Genomic DNA, 19287 nt, shown 5'->3' with positions numbered 1-19287 from the left:
TGGGATGTGTCCCCTTTCAGGGCCCTTTGGCTACAAACCCCTGTGATGCTCCTGGTCTGCCCAGCGGCACTCTTGGTTTGGAAATGGGCCAGTGATGTTGGGATCGTCAGTCTTTGAGAGGATGACTTTACGGATCTCCACTGCAAACGTGGGAACGTGGGAAAGCACAACACAGCCTCGGTTGCAAGTTCCCTTTATTTTTGGCGGAAAATCGCGCCAGTGCGGGGGGGAGATTTTTTTTCACTCGGGGGAGCGTGGTAACGATGACTCGCCAGCTCACACGCCATCTGGATGGGTCTCGACGTTAGGAGGAATCAAGTTATATTCATGGCAACGTGTGTTTTTCTTTTTTTTTAAAAAACCTGTTCTTAAAGGGAAAGGGGCTTTTCGGGAGCAGGATAACAACCGCCCATTGGCTGTTCGTTTGATTGACGGCCAGGGGCGGGACCAAGCACAAAAAATATTGCTTCCTTTCTAGCGATTTTTGCGATACCGAAAACCTGTGGGAAACAAATGAAACGCTACTGGATTCTACTACAAAGGCAGGTATGCGTAAGTCAACCCACCAAAAGAGACATTTTCTGAAAGAGAACAGACCTCGGTCGTCTGGATACCAGTTTTAACAGCAGAATTTCTTCCGTTACCACCGAAGAGAAGAATCAACTGTAGGGCCGTTCAATAATGTTCTGGTTATGAAATTTTCAAAACGTTTTCCTCTGTGTATCCTGTCGCAGACCAAATACAAGTCAACCGGAAACCAGGTCCCAGGTCTTTACTCCTATTTTCAGAAATCAGGAGCTTTCATCAGTGGCTCACTCCCAATCTCTCTCCGAATATTGACAAATTAATAATCCATAGTGGGATTTTGACCTTGAATATTTGTACCCCCCAGTTTAAACGTACCTCAATCTCTCTGTTGTATCTAAATATCCTTTCACCGCAGTTGAATTTTCTACAAAGAGAAACAATACTATATTAATAAATGCATCATACAAATTAAACAGGTTTATCAAATATACACCCCAATACAATATGATCACAATGAATTTAAGGTATCAATAGGCCATTGGCTCACTTTGCAGTGGAGATCTCATGTTGTATCTAAATATCCTTTCACCGCAGTTGAATTTTGTACTAAGTGAGACAATACTATATCAATAAAGGCCTCCTACAAAGAAAACGGGCTTATCAAATAAAAGGTAAAGGTAAAGGTATCCCCTGTGCAAGCACCGAGTCATGTCTGACCCTTGGGGTGACGCCCTCTAGCGTTTTCATGGCAGACTCAATACGGGGTGGTTTGCCAGTGCCTTCCCCAGTCATGACCGTTTACCCCCCAGCAAGCTGGGTACTCATTTTACCGACTTCGGAAGGATGGAAGGCTGAGTCAACCTTGAGCCGGCTGCTGGGATCGAACTCCCAACCTCATGAGCAAAGCTTTCAGGCGGCTGCCTTACCACTGTGCGCCACAAGAGGCTCGCTTATCAAATATGCACCCCTAAATAATACTGTCAAGGCTGACAGACTAACCACAACACTTCTGGATTAATAGAAAGCTTTATTGCTAGTAGATCAAGACAAGGGGCACCCGAGTACCTAATGGATTTGTGGCTCTAACTGCCCACCTGAACCCTCAGGGAACTCTACTTCAACATTCAACAGGGAAGGTGACACATGACGGATAATAAGATGAAATCACAGCTACATAAGAATAAAAAGAATGTGAGCGATATGGCAAAGGCGTGTGGTTGCAGGGCTTTCACCGAGAGTTACAAGAGACCATCCTGGAGGTGATTGTTGCATGGATTGCTGAGGTCTGGTGTTCTGCGGCCATTTGGGGCTCCAGTAGCTTCACTTGGCATAGGTGGAAAGATGCTGGCCGCTCTCCTCTAGTGACCTGTGTCTCCAGAGTAAGGGAGGCGAAGATATTCACTAGGACGTTCCCAACAGTGGATGAAGCTCGCACCCCATCCAGGCTGGGTCGTCTTGCTTCCTCTTCTTGGCCTTCCTCCCCAGCCACAGGACCTCCATCTTCGTGGGATTCAGTTTCCTTAAACTCAGCTGGAGCCTTTCAGTCACCGCCCAAAACACCTGGCCAAGGACTCAGGTTGACTGAAGGAAAACTGCTCACTCCTTTGTAGGTCTGTGGAGGGAGAATCAGCCAGGGAGAATCTTAGAACTTCCCCTACCTTCTTTCTAGAGCCAGTCCGTCTGGTCTGCAGCAGCCGAGAGAAGCCCCAAAGCTTGGCTGAGGGAAAACTGCAGACTCCTTTGCAGGCCCAGGCCAGGGAGAAACTCCAGAGCAGCAGCAGCAACAGCAAGGACCATTGAGGAAGCAGCCTTGCATATCTAGAGGTTCCAGTTTGGACTTTCTCTCTCCCTCTGTTCCTGGGCATGGTTTCCTGGGACTGGCTGTGTTCTGAGTGTCCTTCCAGAAGGGCCCTGAAGATTCTCTTTCTATTATCGTTGCCATGTTCAGAGCCCTGGTGATTTAGTGCAACGTCTAGTTCTGAAGTTCTGTGGTTTGTGATAAATCTTTTTCTCCCCACTGGTCAATGAGCGTCACGTGGTGAAAACTCCCAATCACCTTCCAGCACCATTCTGTCGCATTGGATCAGCCCCCTCTGCTTTAAAATAAACCCCTCCTAATATTATAATGCAAAACTATAACAATCCAAAGGAGGTAATACAAAAACTTGGGCTGTTTTATTACGCCATTTCCCACACACTCAAACACACAGACTGTCCCCGATCTCAGTAAAACCTGGTATGAAGTAGAATCCTAAAGGAAAAAAGAAAAAGCTGGAAAGGTGCTGCTATTTCGTCATATTGGAATCCATTATGCGGTTGATCATTTTGCAAGGGTAGATGACAGAAGGGATCCTCGAGGGGGGCGGGCGGAGCAAGAGTGGGGGAGGTCGGACTGGGATGGGCCCAAGTTTTCCCACTTCCTGACGGCCCAGTCCTGACACATATCCCATTGGATCCGGTAGCAAAAAAATGGAACAGGTATTTCTGCGCTTCCGCTTGCTGTGCGCCGGCTGAGGGTGCTCGCCTGGACAGCCCAGGGACCTCCTCGGTAGCGGTACGATTCCATGCGGCATTGGGGGGGGGGGGATTGTCCGCAAACAAATGGTTATTACAGCCTAATTGGGCAAGCTGAAGCAGTCATGTATATGCAGGTAATCCATTTATCTATATTGATCTTCCAAATGGGCAGCCCTAAAACGCCCTCATGGTCTCATCTGGGCCTAAGTACATGGGACACTGTTTCCAGCCTCCTCTGGCTTCTGTTGATGTGCCTGAGGACTCTGTATCTCACCCTCTTCCCCAGATGAACAGGAAATGTAGATTAATGTTCTACGTTCACCTACATTTCAACAGGAGACCTCCAAAGGCCCGCTTGGATTCACGGGACCTGAGGCTAACCCAGAGAGAACGTCATGGGTGGGTAAGACCTTTCACAGTGAGGGCGATGCAGAGAAGGCCCACCAGGGCCAGGGTGGGGTGCAGGCAGAAATTCCTTCTGGCCTCCAGTTCAGACCACTGGCCCTTAGCCTGCCCTCTCCAGTGAAAGTGGCGGGTGGGGCGCTTTTCCTGAGCATGACAGCATGGGATCAGGCCTCGCTCTTTGCCATTTTCCACACTGCATTGTCCATGGGAGGGATGATCCAATGCCCCATTTTCTTGAATGGGTTTTGTAATTAATAATTCTATGTACTCCCAGGAGCTGCAGAACAGAACTTCTATCTTTGCTACCTAGCTCCAACAAACATAGGAAGATGAAAGCCAGGAGAAAGAATAAATGGAGGGGTGGAGCTTCCCTCCCCTCTCCCTAATCAGGCCTCAGTTAACTCTTTACTATCTATTTTACTTCAATGGGAAGTCGAGGGTATGCCTTTTCTCAGCATCTATAGACCCAGGGGGGAAATGGGTCATTTCCCACTCTCTCCATTCTTTCGGTTCTTTACAAACTTCACAGGAAGATTTTGGGATTGAGATCGAACCCACAAGGAAATGGAGCTGCTGGAACCCCCTGGTTCCTATTTAGGATTGCAGTGAAGCCCCCCCCCCTCACTCAAGAAGACATTGGCTTCCGAGTCACAAGAGACAGACAGCAGACCAACAGGTGTAGTTAAATAAACTTTATTGAATAACGATCCAGGCTGGTAGCTGGGTTGGTCTGAAGCAGCAGAACAAAGTTTGAACCCAGGAGTGACTTCAAGACCAACAGAATTTTATTCAAGGGCTGCGATTTTGTGTGCATGCCCACTTCATCAGATACAGTAAAACAGAATATCCTCATATAGGTAGAGAGAGAGTGTGTGTTTGTGTGTAGGTTTGTGTGTTTCTGTGTGTGTGGGGTGGGTGTTAATTGCCAGGAAGGGCTAGCTAGAGTCCAGATGCATAAATAATGGTGTGATCACATCTTGACTCTAGCTAGCCCTTCCTGGCAATTAACACCCCCCCCCCACACACACACACAAACTATGCGGATATTCTGTTTTACCGTATCTAATGAAGAGGGCATGCACACAAAGCTTATCCCTGTTGTGAGGATTGAATGGAGAACAACAGAAGCCATTTGGGTCCAGTTGGGGAAAAAATGCAGCACAAATAATTACGTAAATTAATTCATATTTATGTACTTTTGAAAAAATGCTTATCAAGGATCTCAAACTGAGACATGAGGTCAGAGGGCTGCCCCCCCCCATCTCCTGAGTCACAATGCAGCCAAGCCCCCTCCCCAACCTCACAATACCCCCTGCCCACCCAGGCCACCCCTATAAAAGGCCACCCTTTCAGCCTCCCCTCTGCCCAGGGTTTAAGACGATAGTGCAGGCGGAGAGCTGGCTGCCCAAATTGGAGCCGAGAAGGAATTTTTTACTGGGATCCTGCCCACGTTGGCCCGGACTCAGGTTTTTCGCCTTCTCTGCACTGTCCTCATTGGTCAGGGGCCCCGGATTGAGTGGCAACTAGCCAATGACTTAAAAGGTGGGCCTAAAACAAATCTAAAACTAGCCCAATAAAATAACATAAATTTAAGCTTATTACAGTGGTCCTGTGTCTTTCTTTATTGTGTGCTGCTGTCTATTTTATAATGTGTGAAGGATGGAGGGGGGCCGCTGGGAAAGGCATGGGTTGGGAAGGGGAGGGTCTTCCGCAGGGAAAAGGACCAGGGAGTCAACCCACCAAAAGAGACATTTTCTGAAAGAGAACAGACCTCAGCCGTTTGGATACCAGTTTTAACAGCAGAATTTCTTCAGTTACCACCGAAGAGAAGAATCAACTGTATGGCAGTCCAATAAAGGTCTGGTTATGATATTTTCAAAACTTTCCCCTTTGTTTAGACTGTCACAGATCTAATCAGAGTCAACCGGAAACCAGGTCCGAGGTCATTTTCAGAAATCAGGAACCTTCATCAGTGGCTCACTCCCAATCTCCGAATATTGACAAATTAATAATCCATATTCTGACCTTGAATATTTGTACCCCCCAGTTTAAACATACCTCAATCTCTCTGTTGTATCTAAATATCCTTTCACCGCAGTTGAATTTTCTACAAAGAGAAACAATACTATATTAATAAATGCGTCATACAAATTAAACGGGCTTATCAAATATACACCCCAAAACAATATGATCATAATGAATTTAAGGTATCAATAGACAATTGGCTCACATTTGCAGTGGAGATCTCATGTTGTATCTAAATATCCTTTCACAGCAGTTGAATTTTGTACTAAGTGAGACAATACTATATCAATAGCCTCCTACAAAGAAAACGGGCTTATCAAATATGCACCCCTAAATAATATTGTCAGGGCTAACAGACTGACCACAACACTTCTGGATTAATTACTGGTGATCTTTCCCACCCAAACCCATACGTTTTCCCAGGGAGAAGAAACCCCCTCCCACAGGTGCCAGTCTGGGCTCTGCTCCAGGAGTGAAAACGGAGGCACCTCGGCCTTGGATGGTGGACAGTTCTCCTCCTGGAGATAACAGAGTCTCACCCAGTAATTTCCCAAGCTAAATTATAACACAGACAGTTCAGGGTTGTTACATATAAAACACACATTTGGAAAAGATGGAGTCACCCAGGTGAAGCACAATTCAAGGCAGAGATCATGTGATCCTGACAAATACGATCAAAATGACCTTCAGGTATCAATCGGCCCCTGGCTCACGTTTGCCTATTTCCAAATCAAGAGTGCCACTTGACAGAGCAGGAGCATCACAGGTGTCTGTAGTCAAATGTCCCTGAAAGGGGACACATCCCATGAAGGTGTGCCTGAAAATACATGATTGTTATTAAAAAAAGAAAAGATCCCAGATCTTGTTAAGTCCACCTGGTGCGTTAAGTGTTCATAGAAAGTGTTTCCTTTCACCACATTCCCAGACGACTGAGAGGGGATCTGACAACCATCTTCAAGGATTTAAAAGGCTGCCATAGAGAAGATGGAGCAGAGATGTCCCCTCTTGCCCCGACAGGACAGACCAGAAGCAAGGGGATGAAACAGGGTTCCCACTTGCCTCTGGAACACAGAATAGATTCTATGAGACTCAAGTGCCCAAGTTGGTCAACCTTTCCGTATTTCACCTCACCCTTTTATAATTTGTACATAGCACAATGTGTGTTTTGTCCCACCGAAGGGCCTGGGCCATTTAGCGTGATGGGGAAAGAAGCACCTCTAGCTCAGGGGTCCCCAATTTCGAAAGAAGAGACCAAAGGGGAAAGGAAACTGTCCACCCTCATGTATCCTATGTCATTTTTTTTTTTATATTTTCATTAAACACTTCAGGACTTTGGCCTAGGGAGCCGTTGGCCCCTGAGCATGCGCAGTTGTTTAATTTGCCCAGATGTTATTAGCTGAAAAAGCTGGACCCCTCAGTCAGTCTGGCTTCTAGCAGGACATAGAAGGCCCAGAGATTTTTTTTATTTGTTTATTCCATTTTCATGCAACCCTCCGTGATGGCATTGGGTTCAGCTCCTCTGAAGGATGCTTCTGGATATATATTCGCTGTTCTCTCCGACAGAGAAGCTCTCTGGGGGACCTGGAGCAATTCACACTCTCTCAGCCTCACAGGGTTGTTGTGAGGATTGAAGCAAGGAGAGGAGAACATCGAAAGCCATTTTGGGTCCCCATTGGGGGAAAGGTGGGGCACAAAAGAATTACATCAATTAATTCATATTTTGATATTAAAAAAAATTTAGCAAGGATCTGAAACCTGCACATGAGGTCACAGGGCTGCCCCGCCCATCTCCTGAGTCACAATGCAGCCAAGGCCCCTCCCCGACCTCACAATACCCCCTGCCCACCCAGGCCACCCCTATAAATGGCCACCCTTTCAGCCTCCCCTCTGCCCAGGGTTTAAGATGATAGTGCAGGCGGAGAGCTGGCTGCCCAAATTGGAGCCGAGAAGGAATTTTTTACTGGGATCCTGCCCACGTTGGCCCGGACTCAGGTTTTTCGCCTTCTCTGCACTGTCCTCATTGGTCAGGGGCCCCGGATTGAGTGGCAACTAGCCAATGACTTAAAAGGTGGGCCTAAAACAAATCTAAAACTAGCCCAATAAAATAACATAAATTTAAGCTTACTACAGTGGTCCTGGGTCTTTATTTATTGTGTGCTGTTGTCTATTTTATAATGTGTGGAGGATGGAGGGGGGGCGCTGGGAAAGGCATGGGTTGGGAAGGGGAGGGTCTTCCGCAGGGAAAAGGACCAGGGAGTCAACCCACCAAAAGAGACGTTTTCTGAAAGAGAACAGACCTCGGTCGTCTGGATACCAGTTTTAACAGCAGAATTTCTTCAGTTACCACCGAAGAGAAGAATCAACTGTAGGGCAGTCCAATAAAGTTATGGTTGTAACATTTTCAAAGCTTTTTCCTCTGTATATCCTGTCGCAGACCCAATCAAAGTCAACAGGAAACCGGATCCGAGGTCTTTACTCTCACTTTCAGAAATTAGGGGGCCTTCATCAGTGGCTCTGTTTTGTCCAGCCAGACAACTATTGGCTGGAGTTCTGAGAAACAGGAGATATTCTCCCCTGTCGTTTTAAGAGAAAGGATGCTGGGTATTGTAGTAAGATTGCTCTTTCCTGTGTTCCTCAAATGTGATTGGACCTTAAGCCCAATTTCCTGGTAACAGCCAAGGCGGGAAAATACCCCTTCCTCTTTCTTCCCAAACTCTTTGTTAGTCTTCAGCCATCCCCAGCAGATGGATGCCTCACTCTTATTCACCTAACCGAACTTATGAAGATTCACTTTTCCCTCAGAAGAACTTTTGAATTGTGTAAGAGATGCCTAATTAAAGTGATCTAAAACTTTGGTTTGAGTTGAACACTTTCTGGAAGTAGCTCTGCAGCGACTTGAGCTGTGGGACAGAAGAGGCTCACTCCCTATCTCTCTCTGAATATTGACAAATTCATAATCCATAGTGGAATTCTGATGCTGAGGTCCATTCCGCACGACTTTAATGTAGCAGAAGGCTTGCAAATTGTAAAAGCTACTAATTTGCTGTTCTGCAGGACGTCGTACACAATCTGCAACACTCCTGAAACAGTCCCGCGAAAAACAATTCGTTGTAGCGTTTAGCGTTTAAAGGGAAATCAGGAAAAGTGGATTCACCCTCCGAAAAGTGTTCGTTTCCTTTGGCAACATTCCTCGATGACTGAGAGGGGATCTGACAACCATCTTCAAGTATTTAAAAGACTGCCATAGAGAGGATGGAGCAGAGATGTCCCCCCTTATCCCTGAGGGACAGACCAGAAGCAACAGGATGAAATCAAGTTAAAGAAATTCCGTCTAAACACCCGGAAGAAGCTCCTGACAGAGCAGTTTCTCAGTGGAACAGGCTTTCTTGGGAGGAGGTGGGTTCTCCATCTTTGGTCATTTCTAAACAGAGGCTGAATCTAACAGAAGGCTCAAGGGAGTGGCAGGTTACAGGGGATCTGCCATAGGGTCCTGCATAGTGCAGGAGGTTGGACTAGATGACCCAGGAAGTACCTACCAAATAGGATTCTATCATTCTCTGAAAATATTTTGAATTATCTCATTTATTTGATGTGGTCTGGAGAATTACTACTAGGGCAAGTTCTAAGTGAGGATCCAGCAGTGATCCTGTGATCTATCAACAGGACTGCCCTAATTTATTTTTATTTATTTATTTATTCAATGTATATACCGCCCTCCCCGAAGGTCCTGGGATCTTGGACATCTGGAGATCTGTGAGAATAGCCAAAATTCTTCAGGTGCCACCTGGTGGTTTGCAAGCCTCTGTATCAGACATAAGAAGTCTGACCAGAATGGGAGGGGGAGGGGAAAGAAATGAGCAGGTTGGCTGCCCTCTATGCCCCTCTTTTCCCCTAGGATGTTCTTGTCTTTCCCCCTGCATGGTCACCAAGAGGGTTCCCACCAGCCTCTGGAATGGAGAATATATTCCATAGGATTCAAGTGGCCAAGCTGGTCAACCTTTCTGTATTTCAGCTCACCCTTTTAGAACGTGTGCAGAGCACAACGTGTGTTTTGTCCATCGAAGGGCCTGGTATATTTAGAGTGATGGGGAATGGAGCACCTCTAGCTCAAGGGTCCCCCATTTCCAGAGAAGAGACCAAAGGGGAAAGGAAAATGTCCACCCTCATGTATTGTTTTGTTTTAATATTTTCATTATACACTTCAGGACTTTGGCCTAGGGAGCCGATGGCCCTTGAGCATGCGCAGTTGTTTAATTTGCCCAGATATTATTAGCTGAAAAAGCTGGACCCCTCAGTCAGTCTGGCTTCTACCAGGACATAGAAGGCCCAGAGATTTATTTCATTTTTATTTTTATTGGTTTATTCAATTGTCATGCAACCTTCCGTGATGGCCTTGGGTTCAACTCCTCTGAAGGATGCTTGTGGAACGATGGTTCTTTATTGACAAAGCCATGGAATTGTTCTCTGTGTACGGACACCTCCTCTGGATAAATATTCGCTGTTCTCTCTGACAGAGAAGCTCTCTGGGTGACCTTGAGCAATTCACACTCTCTCAACCTCACAGGGTTGTTGTGAGGATTGAAGCTAGGAGAGGAGAACATCGAAAGCCGTTTTGGGTCCCCATTGGGGGAAAGGTGGGGCACAAAAGAATTACATCAATTAATTCATATTTTGATATTTTAAAAAAACTTAGCAAGGATCTGAAACCTGGACATGAGGTCAGAGGGCTGCCCCGCCCATCTCCTGAGTCACAATACAGCCAAGCGCCCTCCCCGACCTCACAATACCCCCTCCCCCAGGCCATCGGCCACCCCTATAAAAGGCCACCCTTTCAGCCTCCCCTCTGCCCAGGGTTTAAGATGATAGTGCAGGCGGAGAGCTGGCTGCCCAAATTGGAGCCGAGAAGGAATTTTTTACTGGGATCCTGCCCACGTTGGCCCGGACTCAGGTTTTTCGCCTTCTCTGCACTGTCCTCATTGGTCAGGGGCCCCGAATTGAGTGGCAACTAGCCAATGACTTAAAAGGTGGGCCTAAAACAAATCTAAAACTAGCCCAATAAAATAGCATAAATTTAAGCTTATTACAGTGGTCCTGTGTCTTTCTTTATTGTGTGTTGTTGTCTATTGTATAATGTGTGGAGGATTGAGGGGGGGGGGCGCTGGGAAAGGCATGGGTTGGGAAGGGGAGGGTCTTCCGCAGGGAAAAGGATCAGGGAGTCAACCCACCAAAAGAGACATTTTCTGAAAGAGAACAGACCTCGGTCGTCTGGATACCAGTTTTAACAGCAGAATTTCTTCAGTTACCACCGAAGAGAAGAATCCACTGTATGGCAGTCCAATAAAGTTCTGGTTATGAAATTTTCAGAACATTTCCTGTGTTTAGACTGTCTCAGAACAAATCAAGTCAACCGGAAACCAGGTCCCAGGTCTTCATTCTCTTTTTCAGAGATCAGGAGCCTTCATCAGTGGCTCACTCCCAATCTCCGAATACTGACAGATTAATAATCCACAGTGGGATTCTGACCTTGAATGTTTGTGCCCACCATTTTAAACATACCTCAATCTCTCTGTTGTATCTCAATATCCTTTCACCGCAGTTGAATATTCTACAAAGAGAAACAATACTGCATTAATAAATGTGTTATACAAATTAAATGGATTTATCAAATATACACCCCAAAAGAATATGATCATAATGAATTTAAGGTATCAATAGGCCATTGGCTCATGTTTGCAGTGGAGATCTCATTTTCAGAAATCAGTGGCTCCCTCCCAACCCCCTGAATCATGAAATAATGACAAATTAATCATCCGTACTGCAATTCTAACCACCTTCAATCCCACCCAGTTCTTCATAAGCATGAAAATTATCCGAATGGCCAGTGTTCCCAGGTCAGGGAGACAAGGGGCACCCGAGTACCTAATGGATTTGTGGCTCTAACTGCCCGCCTGAACCCTCAGCGAACTCTACTTCAGCATTCAGCAGGGAAGGTGACACATGACGGATAATAAAATGAATACACACAAAGGCGTGTGGTTGCAAGGCTTTGACAGAGAGTTACAAGAGACCATCCTGGAGGTGATTGTGGCATGGATTGCTGAGGTCTGGTGTTCTGGGGCCATGTAGGGCTCCAGTAGCTTCACTTGGCATAGATGGAAAGATGCTGGCCGCTCTCCTCTAGAGATCAGAGTAAGGGAGGCAACGATATTCACTCCCACTTTCCTGACAGTGGATGAAGCTCGCACTCCATCCAGGCAGGGTCGTCTTGCTTCCTCTTCTGGTCCTTCCTCCCCAGCCACCGGACCTCCATCTTCGTGGGATTCAGTTTCTGGAAACTCAGCTGGAGCCTTTCAGTCACCGCCCAAAACACCTGGCCAAGGACTCAGGTTGACTGAAGGAAAACGGCTCACTCCTTTGTAGGTCTGTGGAGGGCCGAACAGCCAGGGAGAATCTTAGAACTTCCCCTACCTTCTTTCTAGAGCCAGTCCGTCTGGTCTGCAGCAGCCGAGAGAAGCCCCAAAGCTTGGCTGAGGGAAAACTGCAGACTCCTTTGCAGGCCCAGGCCAGGGAGAAACTCCAGAGCAGCTGCAGCAACAACTAGGACCTTTGAGGAAGCAGCCTCGCATATCTAGACGTTCCAGTTTGGGCTTTCTCGTTCCCTCTGTTCCTGGGCATGGTTTCCTGGGACTGGCTGTGTTCTGAGTGTCTTTTCAGAAGGACCCCGAAGATTCTCTTTCTATTATCGTTGCCATGTTCTGAGCCCTGGTGATTTAGTGCAACGTCTAGTTCTGAAGTTCTGTGGTTTGTGACAAATCTTTTTCTCCCCACTGGTCAATGAGCGTCACGTGGTGAAAACTCCCAATCATCTTCCAGCACCATTCTGTCGCATTGGATCAGCCCCCTCTAAGTCCAAAGGCTTTAAAATAAAAACCCCCTCACATAAAAATGCAAAACTATAACCATCCAAAGGAGGTAATACAAAAACTTGGGCTGTTTTATTACGCCATTTCCCACACACTCAAACACACAGACTGTCCCCGATCTCACTAAAATTTAGTACAAAGGGGAATCCTAAAGGAGAAAGAGAAAGCTGGAAAGGTGCTGCTATTTCGTCATATTGGAATCGCATTATGCGGTTGATCATTTTGAAAGGGTAGATGACAGAAGTGATCCTCGAGGGTGGGGGGGGGAGCAAGAGTGGGGAATGTCGGACTGGGATCGACCCAAGTTTTCCCACTTCCAGACGGCCCAGTCCTGACACATATCCCATTGGATCCAGCAGCAAGAAAATGGAACATGTATTTCTGCGCTTCCCCTTGCTGTGCGCCGGCTGAGGGTGCTCACCTGGACAGCCCAGGGACCTCCTCGGTAGCGGTACGATTCCATGCGGAATTGGGGGGGGGGGGTTATTAAAGCCTAATTGGGCATGCTGAAGCATGTATATGCAGCTAATCCATTTATCTATATTGATCTTCCAAATGGGCAGCCCTAAAACACCCTCATGTTCTCATCTGGGCCTAAGTACATGGGACAATGTTTCCAGCCTCCTCTGGCTTCTGTTGATGTGCCTGAGGACTCACCCTCATCTCACCCTCTTCCCCAGATGAATAGGAAATGTAGATTAATGTTCTACGTTCACCTACATTTCAACAGGAGACCTCCAAAGGCCCGCTTGGATTCACTGACCTGAGGCTACCCCAGAGAGAGCGTCATGGGTGGGTAAGACCTTTCACAGTGAGGGCGATGCAGAGAAGGCCCACCAGGGCCAGTGTGGGGTGCAGGCAGAAATTCCTTCTGGCCTCCAGTTCAGACCACTGGCCCTTAGCCTGCCCTCTCCAGTGAAAGTGCTGGGTGGGGCGCTTCTCCTGAGCATGACAGCATGGGATCAGGCCTCGCTCTTTGCCATTTTCCACACTGCATTGTCCATGGGAGGGATGATCCAATGCCCTATTTTCTTGAATGGGTTTTGTAATTAATAAATCTATGTACTCCCAGGAGCTGCAGAACAGAACTTCTTTCTTTGCTACCTGGGTCCAACACACATGGGAAGATGAAAGCCAGGACAAAGAATAAATTGAGGGGTGGAGCTTCCCTCCCCTCTCCCTAATCAGGCCTCAGTTAACTCTTTACTATCTAGTTTACTTCAATGGGAAGTCGAGGGTATGCCTTTTCTCAGCATCTATAGACCCAGGGGGGAAATGGGTCATTTCCCACTCTCTCCATTCTTTCAGTTCTTTACAAACTTTACGGGAAGATTTTGGGATTGAGATCGAACCCAACAGGAAATGGAGCTGCTGGACCCCCCTGGTTCCTATTTAGCATTGCAGTGAAGCCCCCCCCCCCTCACTCAAGAAGACATTGGCGTCCGAGTCACAAGAGACAGACAGCAGACCAACAGGTATAGTTAAATAAACTTTATTGAATAACGATCCAGGCTGGTAGCTGGGTTGGTCTGAAGCAGCAGAACAAAGTTTGAGTCCAGGACCGACTTCAAGACCAACAGAATGTTATTCAAGGGCTGTGATTTTGTGTGCATGTCTATTTCATCAGCTACGGTAAAACAGAATATCCTCATATAGGTAGAGAGAGAGAGTGTGTTTGTGTGTAGGTTTGTGTGTTTCTGTGTGTTTGGGGTGGGTGTTAATTGCCAGGAAGGGCTAGCTAGAGTCCAGATGCATAAATAATGGTGTGATCACATCTTGCCTCTAGCTAGCCCTTCCTGGCAATTAACACCCCCCCCCCCCACACACACACACACACACACAAACACAAACTATGCGGATATTCTGTTTTACCTATCTAATGAAGAGGGCATGCACACAAAGCTTATCCCTGTTGTGAGGATTGAATGGAGAACAACAGAAGCCATTTGGGTCCAGTTGGGGAAAAAATGCAGCACAAATAATTACGTAAATTAATTCATATTTATGTACTTTTGAAAAAATGCTTATCAAGGATCTCAAACTGAGACATGAGGTCAGAGGGCTGCCCCACCCATCTCCTGAGTCACAATGCAGCCAAGCCACCTCTCTGACCTCACAATACCCCCTGCCCACCCAGGCCACCCCTATAAAAGGCCACCCTTTCAGCCTGCCCTCTGCCCAGGGTTTAAGATGATAGTGCAGGCGGAGAGCTGGCTGCCCAGATTGGAGCCGAGAAGGAATTTTTTCCTGGGATCCTGCCCACGTTGGCCCGGACTCAGGTTTTTCGCCTTCTCTGCACTGTCCTCATTGGTCAGGGGCCCCGGATTGAGTGGCAACTAGCCAATGACTTAAAAGGTGGGCCTAAAACAAATCTAAAACTAGCCCAATAAAATAATGTAAATTTAACCTTATTACAATCGTCCTGTGTCTTTATTGTGTGCTGTTGTCTATTGTATAATGTGTGGAGGATTGGGGGGGGGGCGCTGGGAAAGGCCTGGGTTGGGAAGGGGAGGGTCTTCCGCAGGGAAAAGGACCAGGGAGTCAACCCACCAAAAGAGACATTTTCTGAAAGAGAACAGACCTCGGCCGTCTGGATACCAGTTTTAACAGCAGAATTTCTTCAGTTACCTCCGAAGAGAAGAATCAACTGTATGGCAGTCCAATAAAGTTCTGGTTATGAAATTTTCAAAACTTTTTCCTCTGTATATCCTGTCGCAGACCAAATCAAAGTCAACAGGAAACCGGATCCGAGGTCTTTACTCTCACTTTCAGAAAATAGCGGGCCGGGGAGGGCGATATATAAATAAAATAAATAAATAAATGTAGTTTAAACCCATTACTGCACGTCCTTTCCTCTGCAGCCAACGGAAACAGCATCCTGCCCTCCTCCAAGTGACAACCTTTCAGATTCTTAAAGAGGGCTATCATGTCCCCTCTCAGCCTCCTTTTCTTGATATGTAATGCCAGTTACTCTAGCCTAAGCCCACTGAAAACAAAGCTTATGTACTTGTCTGAGCACAAGGGTATAGCGTATAGTAAAGCCTTTATATATCAGTATTCTGGTAAGTACCACTCTGGGTACCTACATTTATCACAAATGATCAGAAATGTAGTCTGTAATTAAGTAACTGTATACTGTGCCTTAGAAAGAAAAAAAAATAAATCAGTGACATACTGACACTCACAAGATACGTGGAACACATACCTGCTCAGGGGCTCTTTGTTCCCTTTCCCCATCTCTCCGACACACACACACACACACACAAACACACACACACAAACAAACTCCTTCCCCACATGCCCGCTGCCCTTGATCTCCTCACCCTCCCATTTGCCTGATCTCCTCCCTTGCCCCTCCCTCTTCCCTCCCACCCGCACCCAGACTTCCTCCTCCATCCTGTCTCTCCCCCCCCCCAGACACGCTTTTCCCTCCTACCCCCTACCCAGATTCCCTCCCTCCTCCCCTTTCATGACCCTCGCAGCGGTGCTGGCTCGGCTACCTGCCATGCTGTGCATCCTGAGGTCTCGGGCGGGGTGGGGCTGGTGTGGCTGCCTCCCATGCTCCACAGGTGTCCCGAGGTCTTTGGCAGTCCTGGTGCTGACCAGCCTCCTCTCATGCTACCCTGCAGCTGCCCAGCACCTTCTGGCTCACTCTCTGGGGTGGGACTACAGATGCCACATCCATTCCTATTTCTGTCCCAGGAAGCAAGCCAGAAGATGTGTTCCACATCAAATGCGTAGCTAAACATTCATGTACTGGATCTAGGACAAAAGGCAATTACCTAAAAACAATCAAAAGCAAAAATTCAACAAAACACGTCCCTAAACATAATAAAATCCCTAGCAAATACATTGCTGGCTAGATCATACAGTAGTATAATGTTGCCTTTATCCAAGAGCCATCCCATGCCCCCAAAATACTCTCTTACAAAATGTACAATATGAACAAGAAGAGAGCGGAGTTACTTCTTCGAAAGAGTCCCAAACCATTTTATTGAAGTCTAAAGAGTACATCAGATGGCCTGTATGGCCCCTTTCAACTCTATGATTCTATGATTCAACAGGGCTGCCCTAATTTATTTTTCTTTCTTTCTTTATTTAATGTATATACCGCCCTCCCCGGAGGTCCTGGATCTTGGGCATCTGGAGATGGGAGGGGAAAGGAATGAGCAGGTTGGCTGCTCTCTATGCCCCTCTTTTCTCCTAGGATGTTCTTGTGTTTTCCCTGCATGGTCACCAAGAGGGTTCCCACCAGCCTCTGGAATGGAGAATAAATTCCATAGGACTCAAGTGGCCAAGCTGGTCATCCTTTCTGTATTTCATCTCGCCCTTTTAGAACGTGTGCAGAGCACAATGTGTGTTTTGTTCCATCAATGGGCCTGGGCCATTAAGCGTGATGGGGAATGAAGCGCCTCTAGCTCAAGGGTCCCCAATTTCCAGAGAAGAGACCACAGGGGAAAGGAAAATGTCCACCCTCATGTATCCTACATCGTTTTGTTTTAATATTTTCATTAGACACTTCAGGACTTTGGCCTAGGGAGCCGATGGCCCCTGAGCATGCGCAGTTGTTTAATTTGCCCAGATATTCTTATCTGAAATAGCTGCACCCCTCAGTCTGGCTTCTAGCAGGACATAGAAGGCCCAGAGATTTATTTTATTTTTATTTTTATTGGTTTATTCAATTGTCATAATACTCCGGAAGACAGAGACAGAGTTCAACGAGATCTGAACACAATGGAAAAATGGGCAAATGAGAACAAGATGCAATTTTATAAAGTGTAAAGTTCTGTATCCGGGTCAGAAAAATGAAAAGCATGCCTACTGGATGGGGGATACGCTTCTAGGTAGCACTGTGTGTGAACGAGACCTTGGGGTACTTTTGTGGATTGTAAACTAAACATGAGTGGGCAGTGTGATGCAGCAGTAAAAAAGGCAAATGCCATTTTGGGCTGTATCAACAGAGGCATCACATCAAAATCACAAGATGTCATAGTCCCATTGTATACGGCACTGGTCAGACCACACCTGGAGTACTGTGTGCAGTTCTGGAGGCCTCACTTCAAGAAGGACATAGATAAAATTGAAAGGGTACACAGGAGAGCGACGAAGATGATCTGGGGCCAAGGGACCAAGCCCTATGAAGATAGGTTGAGGGACTTGGGAATGTTCAGCCTGGAGAAAAGGAGGTGGAGAGGGGACATGATAGCCCTCTTTAAGTTTTTGAAAGGTTGTCAGTTGGAGGAGGACAGGATGCTGTTTCTGTTGGCTGCAGAGGAGAGGACACGCAGTAATGGGTTTAAACTACAAGTACAACGATATAGGCTAGCTATCAGGAAAAAACTTTTCACAGTCAGAGTAGTTCAGCAGTGGAATAGGCTGCCTAAGGAGGTGGTGAGCTCCCCCTCACTGGCAGTCTTCAAGCAAAGGTTGGATACACACTTTTCTTGGATGCTTTAGGATGCTTAGGGCTCATCCTGCGTTGAGCAGGGGGTTGGACTAGATGGCCTGTATGGCCCCTTCCAACTCTATGATTCTATGATTCATGCAACCCCCCGTGATGGCCTTGGGTTGACCTCCTCTGAAGGATGTTTGTGGAACGATGGTTCTTTTTTGACAAAGCCATGGAATTGTTCTCTGTGTACGGACACCTCCTCTGGATAAATATTCGCTGCTCTCTCTGACAGAGAAGCTCTCTGAGTGACCTTGAGGAATTCACACTCTCTCAACCTCACAGGGTTGTTGTGAGGATTGAAGCAAGGAGAGGAGAACATCGAAAGCCATTTTGTGTCCCCAATAGGGGAAAGGTGAGGCACAAAATAATTACATCAATTAATTCATATTTTGATATTAAAAAAAAATTAGCAAGGATCTGAAACCTGGACATGAGGTCACAGGGCTGCCCCACCCATCTTCTGAGTCACAATGCAGCCAAGCACCCTCCCCGACCTCACAATACCCCCTGCCCACCCAGGCCATCAGGCCACCCCTATAAAAGGCCACCCTTTCAGCCTGCCCTCTGCCCAGGGTTTAAGATGATAGTGCAGGCGGAGAGCTGGCTGCCCAGATTGGAGCCGAGAAGGAATTTTTTACTGGGATCCTGCCCACGTTGGCCCGGACTCAGGTTTTTCGCCTTCTCTGCACTGTCCTCATTGGTCAGGGGCCCCGAATTGAGTGGCAACTAGCCAATGACTTAAAAGGTGGGCCTAAAACAAATCTAAAACTAGCCCAATAAAATAACTTAAATTTAAGCTTATTACAGTGGTCCTGTGTCTTTCTTTATTGCGTGCTCTTGTCTATTTTATACTGTGTGGAGGATTGAGGGGGGGCCGCTGGGAAAGGCATGGGTTGGGAAGGGGAGGGTCTTCCGCAGGGAAAAGCACCAGGGAGTCAACCCACCAGAAGAGACATTTTCTGAAAGAGAACAGACCTCGGTCGTCTGGATAACAGTTTTAACAGCAGAATTTCTTCAGTTACCACCGAAGAGAAGAATCAACTGTAGGGCAGTCCAATAAAGTTCTGGTTATAAAATTTTCAAAACTTTTTCCTCTGTATATCCTGTCGCAGGCCAAATCAAAGTCTACAGGAAACCGGATCCGAGGTCTTTACTCTCACTTTCAGAAATTAGGGGGCCTTCATCAGTGGCTCACTCCCAATCTCTCTCCCAATATTGACAAATTCCTTATCCATAGTGGAATTCTGACGCTGATGTCCATTCCGCACGACTTTAATGTAGCAGAAGGCTTGCAAATTGTAAACGCTACTAATTTGCAGTTCTGCAAGACGTCGAACACAATCTGCAACACTCCTGAAACAGTCCCGCGAAAAACAATTTGTTGTAGCGCTTAAAGGGAAATCAGGAAAATTGGATTCAGCCTCCGAAATCTGTTCG

At 46.8% G+C, this 19287-nt stretch overlaps 1 long non-coding RNA gene across 1 annotated transcript; it reads right to left on the bottom strand.

Moving 5' to 3' along the window:
- Positions 1 to 728: 728 nt before the first annotated feature.
- Positions 729 to 12161, bottom strand: LOC143839416 (uncharacterized). The gene is made up of 4 exons (XR_013231701.1): positions 11944 to 12161; positions 5509 to 5557; positions 904 to 952; positions 729 to 778 (listed from the first exon to the last, which is right to left on the bottom strand). It is a non-coding gene; the product is annotated as an uncharacterized LOC143839416 (long non-coding RNA).
- Positions 12162 to 19287: the final 7126 nt, after the last annotated feature.

Source organism: Paroedura picta, chromosome 6, assembly GCF_049243985.1.
Source record: "Paroedura picta isolate Pp20150507F chromosome 6, Ppicta_v3.0, whole genome shotgun sequence".
In the NCBI taxonomy this organism is placed as follows: domain Eukaryota; kingdom Metazoa; phylum Chordata; class Lepidosauria; order Squamata; family Gekkonidae; genus Paroedura; species Paroedura picta.
The sequence above is the reverse complement of the archived record's forward strand: the minus strand, read 5'-3'. Positions and strand labels throughout refer to the sequence as shown.